Here is a 22,971-nt window from a genome sequence, read left to right on the forward strand (position 1 = left end):
ATTGAAAACATGGGCTTGGGAATCAGACTCCCTGAGCTTCCGCACCCGTCAGCTGTGGAACCATGAATTATTCGCTTACTGTGTTTAAGCCTTGGCTTCCTCAGTAGTAAAGCAGGGATAATACAGTACCTGTTTTATGGAGTAGGTTTGTTGTGAGGGTTAAATGCAATAATGCACGTAGAGGTTAGCACAGAGTCTGCATATTTTTTACAGCTTTTTTGTTGTGATAAAATTTACTTCATTTTTAATATTTATTTACAATATACTGAAGATAAAATGTACAGTTTTCACCATTTTTAAGTGTACATTCAGTGGGATTGAGTTCATTCACATTGTCGTGCAACTGTCACCACTATTCATCTCAGAACTTTTTCATCTTCCCCAAATGAAACTCTGCACCCATTAAATACTAGCTCCCCTTCTCCTCCCCAGACCCCTAGCAACTCCTATTCCACTTCTGTCTCTGTGAATCTGACTACTGTAGGTACCCCGTATGAGTAGAATCATACACTGTTTGACCTTTTGTGACTGGCTTATTTCACTTGCATAATGTCCTCGAGGTTCATCCACGTTACAGAATGTGTCAGAATTTCCTTTCTTTTTAAGGCTGAATGATATCCTATTGTATGGATAGACCACATTTGTTTATCTATCTATGATGGGCATTTGGGTTGCTTCCATCTCTTGGCTATCTGTTGAATATTGCATCTGCATTCTGTAAGCAAACTTATTTTTGCCATAGTTTTTATCCTGGTTTGCTTGAGCACAGGGAAATGATAGGCATATAGGACCAGGAGGCAAGAGATGTAGGTTCTAGATTTGGGTGGGGCTGACTCATTTATTGAGTCTCAGCTCTGTCCTCTGTGAAATGGTGATGCAAATGCTTACTTCACGAGGCTTGTTTTAAAGACCAATTAATATATTCTGTAAACGTGATAGTTGTACCATCCAACATGGTAGCCACCAAGCCACATGTGGCTATTGAGCATTTGAAATGTGGTTAGTCCCATGTGAGACATGCTGCAAGGGCAAAATCCACAATGGATTCTGAGAGCTTAATACAAATTAAAAGAATAGAAAATATCTTGTTAATAATTTTTTATATTGATTACACGTTAAAGTAATACTATTTTGGATATATTATATTAAAGAAAATATATCTTAACATTAATTTTACCCCTTTTTAATTCTTTAATGTGGCTACTAGGAAATTTAAAATTACACTTGTGACTTTGTGTTTTGATTGGACAGCGCTGGTGTAGCGTTCACTGCGCATTTTCGAATCATAATCAGCAACTTTCCGGGTGCCCCTCCCTGGGTCTGGGATCCGAAGGGAGATTCTCTCTCCCAGAGCTCCAGGCTGACAAGTGATTTACATCACCAAGGTGCTGTAGTCTAAATGGTGATCAATGTTTATGGCCCATGGAAGCTTAAACAAGCCAAGAGTAGAATAAGCCTGGGCATTGCTGCCAGTAACGTCCAGCCTTTAACGTGCAGTTCTTGGCTGCCTCCACAAAGGGCGGTTTTCAGCGTCACCGCTCTGCTGGGATTTGTGATTTAGCTCCGTGCTCCCCAGCGACAATAGATTTCTTCATTTCAAAGCCTAACTCCTACGAAGGCTGGGGCTCGGGGTGGGGAGGGCCTGTGATCGCCCGGTTTATGCCTTCTGTGTATCGCTAATTGTATTACCACAGTTTCTTTAGGGAAAAATCATGCATTCACTTAGGACTTAAAAAAAAAAAAGACCTTAGGGAGAGTTGGTACCTCGTTTGGGTGTAGAATGTTTTCCCCCTCTGGGGCAGAGGAGGAAAGAATTTCTATTTTGCAGCTAGGAGAAAGCTGTTGTGTACACACCCTCCCTCTTCCATTTTATCTCCCAACAGATAAGATCTGCAGGGAGCTGAGACAGCCAGTGTTTGTCACAGAAACAGAGATCAGTTCAGAGTCCAAGGCCGTGGGGGCAAAGGCATGTCTAGCCCAGTCCCAGGAGTGAGTGGGGTGGCAGTCGGGGAGGCCTGGGGAGTGGCCTGGTGACCTCTGAACTCTCTCCGTGCTCTGTCAACGCCACTGCTTCCTGGCTAAGGCTCTGTCCAGGGCTGTGTGCCCACGGCTGTGTGTCCAGGCCCTGAGACTGTCACTTCTGTGGCCTTTCTGGCAGGCCCTCTGCCTTCTCCAGCTTTTCTGAGGGTCACACAGGGCCCTACTCCCTTGGAATTTTGTCACAAGAAATATTCTAACTTGGGGTCTAAGTAGTTCCAAGATGAGTTCCTGGTGTTTGATGGTTTCATTCATTCACTGCTGAGGTGTTGGTCCCTGAATAATGGAAGCCACAGGGCTAGGGGTGGTGGTGGTGGAGACAAGTGCTTCCTAGGGTGTCAAACTGTAGCAGTAAGATCTACATCCTCCTCTTATGTTTTGGTGGGGCGTGGGGGAATGGGCCAGAGATGCTGCCTTAGCAGGCCAGAGACCAGGCCCCATCAGTGAGTGAACCACTTAGGGCAGGGAAAATGATTCCTGCCCTGCCTACTCTACAAGGTTGTTATGAGGATCAAATGAAATCCTAGGTATGAAAGCCATTTGCACATTGTAAAGGGCTATGTAAACACAGTATTACCTTTGCTTTTTCTGTAGCACCTAGCTTTATTACTTAATTAGTTCCCAAATATTTTTGAACCTTTACCATGTTCCAGGCTCTGAGGTGGGCACAGGGGCATACAATATTGAATAAACACATTCCATCCCCTTATAGCTCATGGACCAATATAAGGGAACGACAAAAAGCAGGCAATTACAATTTAGAGGGTAGCAGCTGCAGTAAGGGTGTGGGCAGAGGGTGCAGGAGCGCAGAAGAGTTCTCGATCTCTCCTTTGAGGGCTGTGGAGGGCTTCCTGGAGGAAGTGACATCTAGGCTAGAGTCTGAGGGATGGAAACAAACATGTGGTCGGTTCTCAGTTAATGTCTGATAAATGAACAAGATAGTTTTAAATGGCTGTGAACTGTCAGGATAACTGTCCCAGTGTTTAGTTATCAATGTATAGATAGGAAATTGATTCAGAGAGGTTAAGTGGTTTCCCAGGGTGCCCAGCACCTAAGTGGCAGAGTTAGCACTAGAATCCAAGTTCAAGGCTCAGGGTGATTCTCCTGAGCTTGGGAGAGGGGGTGATTGTTTTGGTTATAGTGCCAAGCTGCAGCTATAGGGACATAGCTGGTGGGGGCATGGGATATGGTGCCCTCCAATTTGAAGAGGACAAAAATGTCTTTATGAGACTGGATTCCTGAGAAACAGACTGGGAGTGAGAGACTTCTGTGCAATAAGTTCACTGAGGATTGCTCTCAGGATCGGTGTCTATGGAGGAGGACAGAGGAGAAGATGAACTGGGCTGGAAAGCCTCAGCTGATCCCACAAGGGTTGCTGAAGCTAGGGTGACTTTTGGAGTTGGCCCGACTTGGGGAGAAGTGGCTGAATTTTGTGCCCTCCCGTCAAGCAGTCGCTGCAGTTGGTTTTCCCACAAAAGGAAAGGAAGGAGGCTTACTTCAGCCTAGAGCATGTTCTGGGGTGGGGCTCTGCTGGGAGCTGTCAGCCACTGTGGGCAGCTGGGGGAATGGTCCTGCCCTCCTGGCATGGGGCATGGGCTCCAGCAGGGACAACACTAGAAGCCTCAGCTGCGAGGCACACAGTCCCAGGCCTGTGGGAGATTCAGGCCCAGCATCAGCTCGGGGGTTCCCACAGAGTGGACAGAGGGTTTCCAGGGGGTGAGCAGAGATGGGGCAGGAATCCACGAGGGGGCTCGAGGGTGGGGCAGGCAGGCAGTTTCCATGTGGAGGTCTGTGCCTCGGCAGGGAAACCTCTGCTCCAGACAGGAGTTCACTTTAGAGCACAGGTCTTTGCTGGACCAGGGCAGGCTGGTGAACATCAGAGTGGTATCCTGTGCAGGAGCTGCTCCAGGAGGGTTTTCATCTCCCTGGAGTTGGGGCTCAGAGGGTGATGAAGGCTTAGCTTCATGGAAAGCTTGGTGTCTGGATAGGCTGTGTCTTGGGAGGGGGCTGAGCTTTCAGTGTTCCAGCTATGGGGACAGAGGAGGCCAAGGCTGGCAGATAACATGGGCACTGATACCACTCTTCCTTCATCAAGGAAGAGTCTCCAGAGTCCCCAGTCCAACTGCCTCAAGGGCGAGCTAATTTGGCTGCTGCTCTCGCCATAGCTGTTTCCATGGATACATTTCAAGACTCAGTCTGGTCATCTTCAAAAGCATCAAAGGCAGCAAACCCCATCCATGCATAATCTTTTGTTATAGCCCCACAAATAGCTTTTGTTATAACCCTTCCCCCGCCTCCCTTCCCCCCATCCTCCAAACCAAAGAAACTGGCTTCACTGTGGCACAGTCCTCTAGCAAAAGAAGCATTCGACTTTTTTCTGGAAGTTGGAAGACCTGAGTTTGAAGCCCATCCTTGCCATTTGTAAAATGCGAATAGTAACACCCAAGGCACAGAGTTGTTGTAAGGATTCAATGAGATACATGGATCTGAAAATGCACAGCACATTGCCTGGCCCATGGTAGGTCTTCATGAAATGTAGGTGTCTTTCCTTTCTCTTTATTTATCAGTTAGGCAACTTAAGAATTACATCCCTCCAGTAGCACTCAAGTCTTTGTAACGTGTCTCCTTGAGTGTTACATGCACTTGATACAGAATAAGCTCTCCTTGATGTCAGTGTACTCTCCCTGATGACAAACGCCAAGTCATTGGTGATTGGAGCCTCACAGGGTGTCTCTTGACTGTTCTTTCTGCTGACTCCCTAGTTAGGAAGGAACCAGTTATAGGGTCCTGAAGGCAAGTGGACTGGTCTTTTCCTCTCTTGTCAAGGCCAAGCCTTTGCTGGGAGCAGGCAGAGGCACATAGGGCAGGGACGCTCCTTGCCTCTGGAGAGTCTGTTCCAGCAGATGGCTCTGCTGCAGTTCTGCTTAGGAGGTTAATGGACACCAGATGTCTCAGCAGGCAAGTTTTCGTTTTCTCCTGGAACCACTTAATTTGGCTGAACATCTGCCTTGGCTTCCAGGCTTTTCTATCACCTGAGCTTCAACACTGGGTCAGTGGCCAGTGGATGTCGGAGGAGCTTACAGTCCCTTTTCCTCACCTGGGGTCTTGGGGGCTGGGGGTGCCAGCCTGATTTGTGGGTTAAAGGTGGTGGTTGAAAGGGCAGGCGTGGGACATGGTTGGCTTCTGTCACTGTCCTTCATGTCTGGTCTGTTGTCACTGAGCCTTCCTATTGGAAAACCAATATTAAGCCAACAAAATGGTGTGTGCCTGAATGGGGAATATATCCATCTGGACCAGGATTCGCTGATTGTCAAGAGCAGAGGGAGGCCTCTGGAATTGGCTTGAGGGAGGTGCCAACATGCTGACCCTCCTCTGCTCCAGGGCCTCCCTCGGTGCATTTCCAAACCACTGGCAGCTGATCATCTCTGGGTAGTTGTGACTTGAGTTTTGTTTGGAAAGTGCCATTCTGTTACTGGTACCGCTGGTTTTTAAATGAGAGTGTGTGTCAGCCTGGCCTAAGGACCTTAGTAAGCTGTAGATTGCTGGGCCCCACCATGGGATTCAATACGTCTATGGTGGAGCCCGGGAATCTGCATTTGAAGCAAGCACCCCAGGTCATATTGATGAACGTGGTCTTTGGACTGCTCAGAACAATATTGCCTGGAACCCTGTCTTTTTGGGATCTGGAAATTTCTTCTGCTTTCTATCCCAGGGAGGCACACACGCATTCATGGTCTTCCTTCTTTGCCTGGGAAACTACTCATCCAGTAAGACCCAGGTCAAAAGTGGCTTCAGCTGTGAGACCTTTTCAGCCCACGCCTTTTTGGGGGCAGAATTACTTGCTTTCTCCTTATTGCTTCTATAACATTTTGCAGGTACTTTTATAGGATGGCACTACTGACATTTACTATGGTCTTTTGTGTGTTCCTTTTTGGCTGGGAGCTTGTCTTTTTCATCTTTCTATTTGTGCTAGAATATAGCAAAATAGCATGTCATAGGCACCAACAAATACATATTGAGTGAATGAAAGAATCCTTGTCCAACCCCCTAAATAGGAATAACATATTCTTACAGTATATAGGTTCTTTCTAAAGTTTATTCAAATGAAACAATTTTAGTTTTGATAATATAGCTTATTTACCTTAAAAACAAAGTATATTGGTGACGTATAAAGGACACATACTTTCTCTTTTTACAGCTCATGGTATTAGTCCTCATGGAACACAGTCTACCTTCTTGGCTGTAGCTATGCTCCCCTCCAAGCACACAAGCGATGCCTTGCATACAGCCACCATATTGTCAGCCTCTCCTTTAATCAGCTTGCATTTAAATGCCATTTTCCTGGTTACTAGCCAACCTACAGCCTGATAGTGTGACTTGCAATTCATAAGGCCTTTCTGAAGGCTTGATTTTTTTCTTAAGCATTTATACTGGTTTTTCATTTCTTTTTTGTCATTGTTCCTTTATTTAAGAGCTCAATGGTGTCTGTCTCAATGGCACATTTCCAGGGGACAGAGACCAAGTGTTTGTAAATCTTTTTGGATGGGGCTTGGCATGTCAAGAAAGAATGAATAATTGTAGAGTGCTCATATAGTTTATAAAGCACTTTCCCATCAGCCATGCTTTGAGTTAGAGAATACGATTGCTTCCCCTTTAGGGACTCAATAACTAGGAAGAGACACAGCCAAAAATTGAATGCAGTTCTTTAAATCCGATGCTGTCGAAAATGATCATTGTAGCACTATTTATAATAAAAAACAAACAAAAGCAGAACCTATTTAATAATGTTACAACTCTTTGATGGAATATTACACAGCCATTAGAAATGAGGCCTCTGGAGGTGATGGAGCCACATGGAAAGTATTGTCGCAGCAGTCATATAAAGTGAACAAAGAAAAAAACAAGGGACATTGGAAACCATTTGATTGGTGGTGGGAGGTAAAACGCCATGGCTTAAAAAAAAATCTCAATCAGCGTTGCTAGCACATTGGTGTGATTGAAAAACAGGAACACAAAACCGAACCCTCCACCCCGACTTCTGCCAGTACACATTTGCATTTATGAATGCTTCTGAGGTGCTGATGAAGTGAGAACAACTTTCAGCTGGAGCAGAGAGGTGGCGCGTGTGAGTGAGTTGCAGGAGTGTGGTCTGATGCAGATGATTAAGCCCATTGCAAATGCAGAATTAAGTAACTCTGATAACGGAGCCCTTGAGCATCCTTCTTGGAGATTAAACCTTTCAGGCTTTTAGCAGCTGAGAGGTACTGGGGATTGGAGATAGCTGGCTTAAAAAGGATGGGAAGGGGGGCAGATATTGGATGGGGACAGGAAGGAAAATGCACCATATTCAGGTCAGGATTCTGTTCTGAAATTGGCTGTCGCAGCGAGAAGTGCTGGAAAATGTCCCATTATCTGGAGAGAGAGGACAGTGTGTCTGCTTGCTGTCCGTCTTTTCTTGCTTGTCTTTCTACAGGCTGGGGTTTTAATTATCTGTGCTGGCCGATTCCTCCAGTTTGTGTCTGAGTTTTCATTCTTGTTTGGTGCCTGGGCCTGTTTTACATGTGAATGCCCTTTAGAAGAAAGGACAGTCATAACCCCGTTTGCTGGGGAGAGAAAGGATGAGGCCTCTGGGCCCTGCAACCTCTTCCTTGCACCTGTTGACCTATTCATCCCGTGCGTAGATGGTGTGCACCTTTCCTGTTCTAGACACAATGCCAGGTGCTGGGAGTAGACAGACATGGTCTTTGCCTTCATGGAGCTTACAGTTAAACAGTGGTTGCTCAGGACTGGATACATAATTTGCAGGGCCCTGTACAAATGAAAAGGTAAAGCCCCTTTTCAAAAATTAAGAGTTTCAAGACAGTACTAGCAGAGCACCAAACCAAGCACTGGCTACTGAATGCTAGGTAGATTGTAAGCCCAGGAAGCTGGCCCCGTGGTTTCTTCCCAGAACCTTGTACAAGGAGAGGGAGTTATTCCTTCCTTATTACCCCAATCTTCCTCCACACTGCATGTGGAAATTGAACAGCCTCTGAAGAAGAAGGTGTCTTCCTTGACTCAGTGGGCCTATATAGAGAAATAATAAAACACAGATAAAAGGCAAGACAAACATTAAATAAATACTGGTTGCCCGAGACATGTAGCTAAGGCCATGTAGACATATAAAGAATGTTCAACTTTTTTGGAAACATCTGAACATAAATCAGATGTAATGACAGAAAGCCTTGTCATCCAATGTTCCGTGGAGCAAATAGGCTGTGACCAGTCTAATTGTTACAGACTTGAAAGTCTCTATAGAAAGGCCTGTGCCCTCTATGATAACACAGTTTACCAGTTTCTATAAAGCAACAGATAACGTACCTGGAAGTCATAATATAATGAAGAATAACTACAATAGGATAGTTTTTGTATTTCCCAAATATTCTCTGGAATATTAGTTTTAAGAAAGAGATTCTACCTAAATTGGGTAATTTGACAAATAAGTTTTGGAAAGGCTCATATTCTATTCCCTCTTGGAGATACACAATTCATATTAAAGTCCCATGGCTGTGAAGGAAGCTCTTTAAACTTTTAACACAGTGTTATTCGATTATGACACCTCTTTTAGAAAGTAATAACTAATAACAATGTAGTTAGAGAACAGGGATTCTGAAGCATATGCTTTGGAAAATGCCGGTGATGTACTTCTAAACTTCTGAGATGCATGATCTGGGATCACAGGATCTGGGTTTCAGAGCCACTTACAACTATAGACAAGTTACATGGTCTTCTGGAGTCTGTCACCCAATCTGTTAAATAATAATACCCATATGACACAGTTGTGTGGTTTAAATGAGACACTACAAAATGAGAAGAAACATTTTGCAAACTGTGAAGTTGTCAAGCGTTTAGTGATTATTTAACTGATATTGAAATAAACAGGAACTATTATCTCTGTTTGAAAGTGGGTAAACTGAGACCTGGAGCGATTAAGAAAGGAGGCTGGAGATCCATAGCCATTTCGTGGCAGAGCCAATCTCCCAATTCACAGTTCTCAGCAGGATGACTTTTAAACCAACTTTGCTTGTAGACTTTAGTTTGGAAAACAGGCCACCTCTTTGACAGGCATGTCCTGTGGAACAGCTAGAGGCAGAGGCTGGCATCAAAATGCCAACTTTTCTTTCCTTTCTAGCATTGACATCTGATGTTAGCAGAATGATGAATTCAGGGGTGACAGATTTCTAGAGGATTTGTGTCCTCTTTAGGCCAGTACACCCTGTCATCTATATGAATCCCTTTTCTACCCTGAAAACCATCATTGAGGCTGATTTAAAAGGGAAGGTGGCTTTTCTTGTCATGAGTGAAAAAGAACCTGGCATGTTCTCTGTTGTGCATCTTTGAATGGTGAGGATGAAAACTTTGGAGAAGTGTGTTTTAGAAAAGAATATATTGTTTTTCTTCCTTCTTTAAAATGGAAATCATGCCAGAGTGGAAAATGTAGAAACGGGAATTAGAAGACCTGGGTTTTAATCCTGTTTCTGCACCTAACTGGATGCCTGACCTTTGACTGTTCCCTTACTTTATCTGGGTGCAAGTTTGCTATCTTAAAATAAGAGTATTGGACTAGTTTGCAAAATTTAGGGTTTTTGTCTCTTATCTTTGCATTTTTCCATGTTTATGTCACCTTTATTATTTTCTGCATATTTTTCTTTAAACTGATCCATCTATTCTGTACAAATTGTTTTGGAGGGAAATGTTATAAACTTCTGCAAATAAAAAGTCAGCATTGATGCTGTATATTGGAGGTAACTCTAAGACAAAAGATAGGCTGGTTCAGAGGGCACATTTTTTGTTATGTGTATTTTGTCTCAATTAAAAAATTAAAAACAAAGAAAAAGCAAAAATAAGAGCAAAGAAAACATAAAACACAGCTATTAAAATAAATATACTGTATTTACTCTTTTACAACTCAAAGCTTTCATCCATCAGTGGCAGTAGATGATCCAAAGACGACCTTCTGGCTTCAAAGGTTTTGGTACAGATGATGTTTCTAGTGCAAACTAGGACACCATACTGCCCTTGCCAGAGAGCCACACATCTTTCTTAATCACACTGTAGCCATGGAAACGCCCCCTCCTCCAACTTTGGCAGTCCTTAATGGGTGGTCCCCAGGGCTCATGGCTTGTCTCTAGGAAAACCCCGCCCCGCCTGGCAGACGGACTTGTCAAATGCATGGTTGTTGGTTTCACCTGGATTAAACTGCTCTCTCCATCTGGAGGGTTCCTGGCTTTCATTTCCAAATCAAAATCCTACCCACTCTTTGGATCCCACCTCCTGCAGAAAGCTTCCTGGGATTCCTCCAAAGCCACAATGATCTTTTCTAAATTTTCTCCCTAAATTTTCACTCTGTACAAGTATTTTCGATTGGGTTCTTTTCTTTTTTGTTGTTTTTTTTTGGAGACAGGGTCTTGCTCTATCACCCAGGTTGGAGTGCAGTGGTGTGATCATGGCTTACTGTAGCCTCAAACTCTTGGGCCCAAGTGATCCTCCTGCCTCAGCCTCAAGATTAGCGAGGACTGCAGGTGCACACCAGCACTCCTGGCTAATTTTTTAATTTTTTGTAGAGATGGGGTCTTGCTGTGTTGCTCAGGCTGGTCTTGAACTCCTGGGCTCAAGTGATCCTCCCACCTTGACCTTCCAAAGTGCTGGGATTACAGGTGTCAGCCAGTGTGCATGGCTTAGGTTGAGTTTTTTAGAAATAGAGCCTGAGACGGGGCCTTGGGTGCATGCTGTTTATTGGTGTGCCTTTCTGGAAATACCTGTAAGGAGGTGGCAACAGAAGGATGGGGAGGGGGAGGAGCTGAGGGAGGAAGTGGCTTCAGGTAAGCCTAGTCTGGGCCTGATCCATGGGAGCTCTGGTATTAATCACACCACAAGTTGTTCCTCACCCCTAGATGAGATGAACAGCCAGCTTTTTGTATCCTCATGTCATCAGTTACTGGCCTCAGGCTGGCAGGGTGGGAGTGGGGGTAAACCAGTGTTGTGTTGGACCTGACCCTTACGAGCTTGTGGTGGTCACGTTTTTAGGAATGTTGTGAGCCACTATTAACAATTAAATCATATAAAGTTATAATTAAGTAAATAATGCTAAAACAATGGAAATACGTATTCAAAAGTCATCACTTCCTAATTATTTTACTACAGTTTTAAAAATCTGTGCACTTGCAGTTATTTTTGGTTATTGGATCTTTATGGTGGAAATAGTATGTGATGGAGAGCTATGTGCATCTCTCCACAACTCCACCTTCAGTGATGTCTTGCTGGGAGCTTGGAGTCAGCCATGGTGGAAATATTTACACCAGGGAAAGTGGCAAATACTCAAGCCAGGGCTCCTCCTACCCCACCAGAAAGTGACTGCTAAACATTTGCCAACACAGCACTGGGTGTAATCTCCCTCATCAGCTGGGTTTGGGGACGGTGGGGGTGGCAATTCTCCAGAGGACAGGGCAGCTGTGTGCCACTGGTAGCCACCACTGAAAGCAGCTAGGGGATGGTACATGGCCTGGGAACGTGGATCTGGACAGGGCACAGTGTTCTCTATGGCAAGTTGTTTGAAATTTTATTCACGTCGTGACTTGTGGCATCCTGTCATTAGGTTTTTATTGGAGAGGAAAGAACAATAGAAGCCTGGAGCCCTGGGTTCTAGTGTTGACTTTGCCACTATCTTGCTGTGTGACTTTGGAGAAGGTTGTTTTACATCTCTGTTTTCTCACCCATGAAAATAGGTGATCAGATGACCTCTCAGGAGGCTTTCAGCCCTGCACAGCCTCAGACTATGTGATCCTCTCAGCTGTTGCCACCTAAGTTAGGAGCATGAGTACAGAAACCGTGTCTCACTGTATTACCTGCAGAACCCAGCACGTGAAACTTTCCTCCTTAATCTCCAGACTTAGAGACTCAATCGTAAAAATAGATAACATTTATTGAGCACCTACTGAATAGAAGACATTTTAGATCTTAGCTCATCTAATCTGTATATCAACATTATGACATAGGTTTTTTTTTTCTATTTTACAGATGAGAAAATCGAGGCTCAGAAATATGAAATTACTTGTCCAGTCACACAGCTAGTAAATGGCCCATTTGGGATTCCAGCCCCACTTGGCTTGTGCTTTCAACCATTTTCCATATTACCCTATTGGAAAAGGATTTAGAAGAGGCTCTTGCTACATTGGGGTCCCCATTTGGGATCTAGAGATTGCTTGGTTTCATCTCCCCTTCCACCTATTCTCTGTCTTGCTCAGTCTCAGTTCTTCTTCTGGGTGGAATGGGTTGTAAGCCCTTTGCAACTCAGGTCTTTGTAACTGTTGAATAGGCAAATGAAGGAGGAAGGCTCCGAGGATGGAAGCCAGCTGTGCACTTGGCTGATGGTCTGGGATGCGCAGAGGTGGGATGGGGCGGGTGAGCAATGGAAGGCTGCTAATGAGCGTTTCCCAGTGATGCCTCCGAGGGTGGCTGCAGCCTCTGCGCTGCTGTTTGGGGTTGTTGGAACCATCATAGTACAGCCAGGATTTGCCCTTAGGCTTAGTGACAGGTTGGATCACCTTCACTCAGAAGGCCTGGCCACTCTTTGCAACGTCTGGTCTGTGGTGTGGATGACGGCAGCTGACATGGACTCCTTGCCACCTGGAAATGCATAAAGTGCAGCTTAGCCCCAGGCCAAGGGGAGACGTTCTGTGCAGCCCCCAGAGCCTTTGTTTCTCATGATTTCATTCAGCCCTGCCCCCAACCCCAACCCAGTGTCACAGGGATCTTAGTCCCACCTCCCCAGGGTCTGGCCCAGGATCCCCATCTCCCACCAGCACTTGGTGTTTGAAACCTCCTCGCATAGCTGTGGTTTATTTAGGCCCCTGCCACCCACCTGGGTACCTCCTCTGCATGGCTCCCCATTTCACAGAAGGTGCTGATGCCTTTCTTGTGATTCTGCCAGCAGAGAAATTGAGGTCAGGGAGATCGGCCAAGCACACTTTTCGGTGGCTTTTAAGGAGGAGCGATCAGTTAGTGATCACTGTGGGCAGAGGGCTAAGGGGATGGCTTCAAGGAGAGAAAAAAGAGCAATCGGATGGTTCCTGAACTGTAGAAATGAACACAGTGAAAGTATCAGGCTGGGCTTGGGGGTCAGAACCTCCCTCAAGCCCCTGAACATCAGCTTCCCCACTCAGAATTTCTCACTTCAGTGACTGGCTTCATCATCCCTCCAATTGCCCAGGCCAGAAATCTGGGAGTCATCCTTGACTTGTCTCCCTCACCCCACAGTCTAATTGGCTGGCAAGTCTTGTGGTATCTATTTTCTGTCTCTTGAGTTTAGTCCTTTGCCGTGGCCACTTCCCACTACCAAGGGCCCAACAGCTCTTACCTGGACTGGTTCAGCCATCTCTTTCCAGGCCATGGTCTTCCCGCTTCAGCTCTACTCCCTCAGCTCCCCCATCCATTCCCCTCTGCAGTCGGAAGTGTCTTCTAGAGGTGTACATTTGGCCTTATCATGTCAGCTTCAGGTTAGAGCCTGGAGTTACTATAACGATTACCTCCAGGGTGAAGTTCAGACTCATTAGCCTTCCAGGAAAAGCAGCTCTTCTTGCCCTGCTCCTGTTTGACTGTCTGTGATGGGGGTCCCAAAACTACCTTAGGTTTGATGATTCACTTGAGGGACTCACAAAAATTAGAAAAGCTGTTATACTCATGGTTATGGTTCATTGCAGCAAAAGGAGACAGGTTAAAATCATCCAAGGAAAAAGGTACATAGGTCGGAGTCCAGGAAGACACCAGGCATAAATTTCCAGTTGTCCTCTCCCAGGGGAGTCACTTGGATAGCACCGAACTCTCCCAGCAATGATGTGTGACAAAACATAGCAGGGAAACCCAACTGCCCCTTGGTGTCCAGGGTTTTTGTTAGGAGAAGGGAGTCAGTCACGGAGGTATGAGTCACCCACGTGACTGACCTTGGCTACTCAGTCTCTATGCAACCCCTGCGTGCCTGGAATCAAACCGATAGAGCATGGGCTGGGACTCCAGGTAAACAAAAACAGGCCTTTATCATGAATGACACTGTTAGCATAAACTATATCAGGTGGCCCAAAGCCCCAGTGATACAAATATACTCTATTCCATCAGGCACGATATTCCAAGGGCTCAGAGGTTATTTCCCGGGGGCTGGTCAAGGGCCAGTTCTTTCTTTGGAAGGTGCAGAGTTTGAGGACCCCAAGCTAGTGGAGTTAACCCTTTATTGCATACCTCACATCCACGATTCTCTCCAGTATTAGGCCATTCTTGCATTGCTATAAAGGAATACCTGAGACTGGGTGATTTATAAAGAAAAGAGATTTAATTGGCTCATGGTTCTGCAGGCTTTACAGGAAACAAGGTGCCAACATCTTCTGGGGAGGCCTCAGGAAACTTACGATCATGGTGGAATCTGAAAGGGGAGTAGGCATATCACATGGCAAAAACAGGAGTGAGACAAAGTGAGGGGGGAGATGCTATACACTTTCAAATAACCAGAACTCACAAGAACTCACTATCATGAGGACAGTACCAAGGGGGATGGTGCTAAACCATTCATGAGAAATCCGCCCCCATGATCCAATCGCCTCTTACCAGGGCTCACCTCCAACACTGTGGATTATAGTTCAATGTAAGATTTGAACGGGGACACACATCCAAATGATATCATCTCCCATATTTCCCACATTCCAGCCATATTATGTAGCTTGCACTTTCATGACTCTGCCTTTGCACATACTGTTCCTTCTGCCTTGAATTCCCTTCTGCCTCATCTTCCCTAGTCTAACTGGAGAGCTCTCACTCATCCCGTCCTGTGTGGAGCCTTCCCTGATGCCCCAGGCAGGCTGAGTTTCCTCCTTCCCATGTACATAGGCACTGTCAATGCCTGCCGTAATCAGCATCCTGTGGATGGGTTCAGGTCTATTTTCCACACAATAGGAAACACTATTAGCTCCTTTAGCATGAGAAATGTGCAGTCCATTAAAATGTTTATTTTATGTTTTTCCAATGATAAAAGCAATACTTGCGCATGGTAGAGAAATTTGGGCAGCATATTCCTTTTCAGCTTTTTCTCTCCAGTGTTTTCCGTGTGTGAATCATAATCCGGGAGACCATAGTGCCTGGGCCTGGGTTTGCCTCCACAGGGCTGATGATGTTGTTCCAATCTCTCTAAAGTGGTAAATGAGGGCGACTCCACACCTATGCTCTCCCAGCCTCCAGAGACTTGTGGGATGGGCTGGGAACTGAGGAGAGAGTGTGGAGGAGGCGGAGGAGAAACTTCTTTTTTTCTTTTGTAGGAAGAAGAGTTGGGGTAGGGATGGAGTAAGGGAAGACTTCCCAAAGAAGTTGACATTTGGGCCAGAACTTGAAGGAACTTTAGGATTTTGCTCAGGGATGGGAGGGAAGAACTTTCCAGGCCAAGGTCATGGAACAAACGGGTGACTGGCTGAGCTCAAGGCAGTGGGGCTCCCCTCCCCTAAGGGTCCCTAGCCCTGGGATGTGACATACCACTTGACTTTCCTTTGATCCTACGCAGGAGTTGTTTCCAGGGGGCCACCCTTACCGAGCTGCTGACCCCAAGTTCTGTTTTAGTCACTGGGCTTCTTTCTTTGTTTGTTTTGTCATTTGGCTCTGGATGTGTGTGAAATCCTAATTCAGGCCCCAAATAGCTGACCGACTAAAACCTAATGAAACAAAAAGATGGAGGAAATGTTCACTAAAACAGTTGTTGAGTAACCCCAGGTAGCTTCAGTGCATGCCAGCTTTAAGCCTATAAATACATTGATGGGCACCTCTTTCTCTTCTGAAACAGCAAGCCCTGAGGATTGGAGCCAGCCAGTGATATTCCATTATACTACATTTTCAGTTTTAGGGAATCTTTTGAGCAAAATGGGACCTTTTGGGGCCAACCTGTCATACTCGAGACCATGGCAAAACCTATCTGTTCATGCCAAGAGCTCAGCGTCCTACCTGAGTCCTGCTGAATTGCCTGTTCTCATCTCCTGCCTTCTAAATCACTCACTGGTGCTTCCTGTCATGGTAACTAGGACTTTCCACTCCTTATTCTGCAGCCTTTGACATCACCAGGGCCGAAAAGATCACTGGGCCTTCATGAGGTATTTTTCCAATGCGAATTGACTTTGTATGTGTTGGTGAAATTATCAGAATCTTCCACTGATTGTGTGAGGATGTTTCTAGACCCAGTTCTGTTCTTTTCTTGCCATGTGTCAATCTCTACTTTGTCACTTACTGGTCCTGGGATATTGGATGGGTTACTTGACCACTCTTGTGTGTCAATTTCACCTGTTAAGTAGGGATGATTATTTCTTAGTGTTCTGGCAGGATTAAATGCGAATATACATGAAAAGCACTTAGGATAGTGCTTGGCACATAGTAAGCATTTAGAAATGGTTATGGTATTATGACTGTACTCTTAGATCCATCTCCTGTCTTAAACTCTGGATTATAGGAAAATAAGAGATTCAGGGAGAGCTGGGTTCGGAAAATAAGAGATTCAGGGAGAGCTGGGTTCTTTTTATCAATTTACTCTATGATGCTAGGTGTCAATTCTTCCTCTAAGGCCTTAATTTGGCCACAGTGAAAATGACAGGGGTGGATTCAATCAGGAATGACAGAGACATGAAGGATATGAAACTTTTAGATTTTCTCACCCATTTCCTACTGGTCCCAGACATGCTCTCAGACTATTCTGAATATACCCCTCCTGGCAGCCACTGTAAATGGATTAGAAGGCACTTGAGCTGAAATCTGTTTTCTGTCCCTGGATTACAGGAAGTGTAGGGAATGTGGGGTGCATGGGAAATGATATAGTTTGGATGTGTGTCCCTGCCCAAATCTTGTATTGATCTAATAATCTATGATCTTAAATAAAGGGATTGGGGGAGTCCAATTTTCAGGCTCCACAGATACTTCATCCCCTTGCCATACAGCTCTGCCCATTAAATATGACAATAGATAAAAACTGACTTCCAGAAGGGACTCGGGACAAACGATTTGATGGAGAATAAGCAGGGGCTTGCCTTACCAGCTGAAACATTTCCTAAACCTCAGTTTGTCCAGTTCTCTCTGCATAATATTCAAGACAGTTTTACTGAAGGTCTGAACACATCTTATCTCTGGCTTTGGTTTTGTTTTCAATTTGATTTAGCCAAGGAGCAGAAAGGAGACAAGATTGACTGGAGCTCAGGGTTTGTAGGATAAAATCCTGAGTGGACAGGACCAAATTATGGTGGCTCCTTCTTGACTGTGATGATATGTCCTCCTCTGTGTGGCAGAAATCTAGACAAGTGTTTTGTCTTCAGTGGAACCTACAAAAAAAGGACAAAGACCCTGTAGCAGTCACTGGTCTGATTCTTTTAGCTTCTGTTCTTTCTTTCTACCATCCTTCAATGAATCCAGTGCTCTGCTTAGGAATACCACCATTTCTCAAGTTTACTCAAATTCTTTCTTTAATAATGTAAAGAGAATTCCCAATGTGAAGAGAATGGGCAGGGGAGCAAGGAGCAGTAGTTCTTAGGCCAACTTTGCATCTTTCCCTATTTGCATTTATTATCATGCACTAATTATTCACAGAGAGCCTTGCCCTTTGTGGGTTCGCATTAATTTAGATTGCTTTTGAAAAGCAATCAAGGAGGGAATGAAGTTATCACACATCAAAGGGAAAAAGATATGGTACCAAAGAGAGGCAATATGCTTTGCACAACTGGCCATGTCAGGTTGCTCTGAGCTTTCTCCAGCCCAAGAAATATCAGAAAGTCCATCTGAGCTCTCCTAGCCCTGGTGTGGCCCCATTCATCTTTCTTCGTGTCCATTCTCTCAGTGGATAAGAAGGTGGAGAAGGCATATGTGGCAGATGATTGCTGGGGCAGAGACAGGACTCTTCCTCACTCAGCCTCAGTTTCCTCATCTAGAAAATGAAAAGGTGGATTAGATTGTCTTTCATGCCCTTCTCTCTAGGTCTACAACTCTCTGCCAAAGTTGTTTTGAAGACCTATAATTGTGTAACATAACAAATGGACACACTGATTACATGCTCCTAATCCATAAGGTTCTCCTTGCTCAGTCTTCCCTTGGGTATTATTAGGAACAGAAAGGTGAACTAATATTTCTATATCTCTCTCCCGCTTCAATTATTCGTGCTATTAATTTTGGTCATGGAATTTTCAGTTGTCAGCCTTTTGTTTTATTTGGGTTCTTACAAAAAACTGTGTTATTGAAGTATAATGTACACATAGAAAAATGCACATTTGGTAAGGGTACAGCTAGATCCTTGCTTTTTATGATCACCGTCTTGTATTCTTTCTCCCCTCACCCCCTCATCCTACTTCCTTCTAATTTGGGATGGGCACAGAAAGGGTCTACGACCAGAGTCCCATTCTAAATCTATTGTTCCCATAGGCTTCTGGCAGAGGGTTGTTTGCTAAATGAGTTTGGGGGATTTGTTGTGAACCTGGTTTCTGTTTCTGTAGTCACTGTCAAGGGTGAATATGAAGAATTGCAGGTGTTCTGAGGGCGTCTCTGATGGGTATAAGTCACGTCGTACACGGCCTTGTATGGGACATCCAGTGAGCGAGCGTTCAGTGAAATGAGATCGAGGCTGAGGGTGGGACCCTGGTGGATTGAAGAGGTTGTCAGGGAAAAAGGAGGCAGGGCAGGAGAGTGAGGCAGAGCACGCCATGTCAGCAAGAAGCAACACAGATGAAGCTGTGGCAGGGTCTAGATTTATATAAGCCAAAGGGGCTGGTGGTGTGCACAGAGGGGCAGCCAGCAAGAGACAGTGGCTGACTTCTTAAGCTATTCTTCCCCGGGGAAGAGGCCCAGGGCTGGGAAGGACTGCTGGATTTGTGATTAGGAGGCTGGCGAAGACTGTGCTTCCTTGAAGAGGTGAAAGGTGCTGTGTGGAGAGAGAAAGGATGTGGAGTACTCAGCACAGCGTCTGGGCATGAGCTGGTACAGTTCTCCCCGACTTGCCCTCAATCACTGGACAGCAGTGATGAAATACCACCTCGCCCCTTCCTCAGTTAGTCCACTGACTGTGCCCCCTCTCTGCAACTTTTCACCTTGGAGACACATTGCCTTTTAGAAAGATCACCATTAAAACTTTTTGCTGAAGGACAAACTAACACAAGAACAGAAAACCAAACACCGCATGTTCTCACTCATAAGAGGGAGTTGAACAATGAGAACACATGGACCCAGGGAGGGGAACATCACACACCAGGGCCTGTCGGGGGGTGGGGGCCTGGGGGAGGGATAGCATTAGGAGAAATACCTAATGTAGATGACGGGTTGACGGGTGCAGCAATGCATCATGGCACATGTGTACCTATGTAACAAACCTGCACATTCTGCACATGTATCCCAGAATTTAAAGTATAATAAAAAAAATTTAAAAAACAAAAAACTTTTTGCTGAAGGAAAAGTAAGAACGTGGGGAGACTTCAGTGCCCACTGGCTATAGAAAGGTCTAATTAACCTTGCTTTGGTGCTGCCGAAATGACATGCTGTTCCTCTGTAGAACAGCAGATGCCCCCGATGTTTATTCAAGAGCAGCTTATTGATTGGTGGACTCAAATTGAGTAAATTTCAATAACTGGAAATAAACATCCACCTTAGACTGCCTAAGGACACAGCATGATTATTCCTGGGGTCAGTCGTACATGGCAGGGTTTGGGGAGGGCGGGAGTTGACCTGCTCAAGCTGGTTCATTCCTTCATCTCACGGTTAGCTGAGGTTCTCTGAAGGTCAGATTCCCTATCTACAAGATGGGCGAAGTAATACTTCACTGGTGAGTTACATGAGGATTAAACAAGTTTCTGTTTCTCAAGTACTTATGGTAGTCCTTAGCATGTGGTAGGCATTTCATAAAAGGTGATATTGATAATACTACCAGCAAGCATTTATTGAGCATTCCAGGTGCTGTTATAGAATGAATAATACAGAACCCCTATTCTTAAGAAGCCGACAATGTAACAATAAAGAAAGATTTATATTACTCAGGAAGTAGTCACAAGGCAGTGTGATAAATATTGTAATAGAGAGACACTCAGGGTACTGTGAGAACATAGAATGTCAGATTCTCTTTAGGAGAGAAGGACAAGGCTTCCCTGGAGGTTAAGTTAGATCTTGAAGGCAGAAGGGCAGAGAAAAGCCTTCTATGCCCAGAAGACTCCAAGTTCAAAGGCGACAAGGTTTGAGACAATGTGGTGCTCTTTAAGCTAGCATAACTAGTGTGATGTAGCATGAGCAAAAAGGGCTTTAGCAAGTATTTATAACAGTTTGTGGGTTTGAAGGGGTGACACGGTTGGAGAATGCTGAGTTGCTGGGTTTGGTTGGAAAGTGGAACTTTCCCAACACTTAGCAAGGTTATCCTTGCTAACCCTGTGTGCCTGCCCACTCCTGGCCTCTCCACTGAATCCTCCTGGGAGCATTTGGGGAACAATCAATCCTGGCATCCAAAGCTCATTACAGTCTGTTTCTAATCTTTCTTTCCTCTAATCTCGTACATCAAGACATCTCAATCAGGCGCAGTGGCTCATGTCTGTAATCACAGCACTTTGGGAAGCCGAGGTGGGAGGATCACTTATGCCCAGGAGTTTGAGACCAGCCTGAGCAACATAGTAAGACCCTGTCTCAAAAAAAAAAAAAAAAAAAAAAAAAAAAAATTAGTCAGGTATTAGTGCTACTTGAGTGACACATGCCTATAGTCCCAGCTACTTAGGGAGCTGAAGAAGGAGGATTGATTGAGTCTGGGAGATTGAGGCTGCCATGTGCTATAATCTTGCCACTGCACTCCAGCCTGGGTGACAGAGTGAGACCTTGTCTCTAAAAAAAAAAGAAAGAAGGAAGGAAAGAAAAAACGACTTCTCAACATTTACCCAGTGCAGTGCCCCCCCTACAAAGGGCTGCCATTGATATGCCTCACTTCCACAGTCAGCCTACTTCACAGATGGCTCCTTCTTCCTCTGAAACCCCTCTTTGACCACTCCAGTCATGATCCTCCCTGCCCCCTCTTGGAGTTCAGGGTAGCTAGTGTGAGGGGCTGGAATCTGGCCTCGGCCAGGTAGGTAAGGGATAGAGAGGCTCATTGTGGAAAAGGCCTTGCATGGTGTCCAAGGGCATGCAGCCTGTCCATGGGAGGTTGGAATCCAGGCAGGCAAAGAGGTCAGTAGTGATTGTGAAACCACAGATGCCCCAGTCAGTGGATGGAATACTGCCAAGGGGACTCTGGGGCCTGTGACACTTGGGAATCAAGTGGGAAGACCGAAGACCCTAATTATGTGGGAAGACCCTAATTTTTTATAGTTTTAGAGACGGGGTTTCACCATGTTGGCCAGGCTGGTCTCGAACTAGTCTGGGGAGGGAGGATGGGAAGAACAAGGTATACTAGGGAGGCGACCAATACAACAGCCAGTCCAGGGCTTGGGAACAAGATGGGATCCTGGCTGTTGCACTGAGGTTTACATTGTGGAAGCCACAGGGTGGGGTCGAAGCTGATTTATACCTTCTGAGCTGATTTATACCTGGAAGGGTTGGTTCTGGAGCTGGGGGAGGGAGGCTCTTGGGAGGAGGGGTGCAAGGATAAGGAGCCAGGCTGGACTGGATAACCTCCCTCTTCTCATCTCTCCTGTAAAGCACCTAGTTCGTTTTTTACCATTTGTTTGACCCTTAGCCTCCGAATGCCTTTTACACTGTGGCCATGTCCTCATGGAACTTCCGAGTGGCTCTGCCTAATTCCCATTCTAGGCTATAAATACCTTGAAGGAAGGATCTGTGTCTGCATTTCTAATAATAATAATGACATTAACAACACCCATTTACTGAGCATTTCCTTTGGATGCTAAGAGATTACATGGATAGTTGATTCCATCCTCCTGTTAAAACCTTGAGTTCTACTTATCCCTGTTTTAAAACCTTGAGGTCTACTTATCCCTGTTTGACAGATGAAGAAACTGAGGCTCAAAAGACCTTAACACCTGGTGTTGAAGGTCCCACAGCTAGTAGCTGTGGCAGTTCAGATTCAAATTCAGTCTGATGCAAAGTCTCTATGTCTAATCCCCTTGCTACGCTGTGAAACAAAATCATTCTAACTCATTGAAGCAGGTTTTGTTAAAGGTCATGACTGTGCTGGGCAGCACCATGCTCCTTCCTTGCCGTGTCCTCTGGCTTCACCTTGCCCAATATTAATTAATTGATTGAAATGGGAGGAAGTCGAGGGTGTGGGCAATGCAGAGACACCTGGCTTGGTGCCCTTTGCTTCCTTAAGCCCCTTTACAGAGGGGACTCCTGAGAGCAGTTGGAAATGTCTGCAGGGAGTATTTTTTTCAAAGGGCCCCCAAAAGCATTCTGCCTAGCAACAAAGAGCCTTTCAGAACGCAGCTCCAAGAGGAGGCGAGGAGCTTGCAAGCTGAGAACCGGGAAGGGCTGGAGTCGCTGCTACATCTGGCTCCACAAAAGAGGCAAGCTGCAGAGGATTGAGTTTCATCTCGGGGTACAGCTGTGGGGGCTGAGGGGCCAGGGCTGGGGGTTAAGGCTAGGGAGATTGAGAAGGTCTTTAGGTGAACATTACAGTGTGTGTGTGTGTGTGTGTGTGTGTTAGCAAATTTGTGTTTTAGTACTATATATAACACAACCATGTGGAAGGACATGTTCGACTAGTTTCCTAGGGAGCTGTGTGTTCTTAATTAAGAATAGTTTTAATTATAAAAGCAATGCATGCTTGTTATAAAATTAAAATATTCTAGAGGTATATAAAGTAAAAATTGAAAGCCTTTGCCATCTACCCCAAGTAAGCACTGTTAACATTGTGCTGTGTATTCTCCCAGACTCGTGTGTGTGTGTACAATGTTTTATACATACATAATTAAACATCTG

The 22,971-nt window shown here is 45.2% G+C and overlaps 1 protein-coding gene and 1 long non-coding RNA gene across 6 annotated transcripts in view; one reads left to right on the forward strand and one right to left on the reverse strand.

Moving 5' to 3' along the window:
- SRGAP3 (SLIT-ROBO Rho GTPase activating protein 3) overlaps positions 1-22,971 on the forward strand; it is a 383,768-nt gene that overhangs the window by 157,908 nt on the left and 202,889 nt on the right. The window lies entirely within an intron of this gene.
- LOC129033842 (uncharacterized) lies at positions 11,981-13,937 on the reverse strand. Its single transcript, XR_008501682.1, has 3 exons — positions 13,433-13,937; positions 12,938-12,999; positions 11,981-12,702 (listed from the first exon to the last, which is right to left on the reverse strand). It is a non-coding gene; the product is annotated as an uncharacterized LOC129033842 (long non-coding RNA).

This window comes from Pongo pygmaeus, chromosome 2 (assembly GCF_028885625.2).
Source record: "Pongo pygmaeus isolate AG05252 chromosome 2, NHGRI_mPonPyg2-v2.0_pri, whole genome shotgun sequence".
Lineage (NCBI taxonomy): Eukaryota > Metazoa > Chordata > Mammalia > Primates > Hominidae > Pongo > Pongo pygmaeus.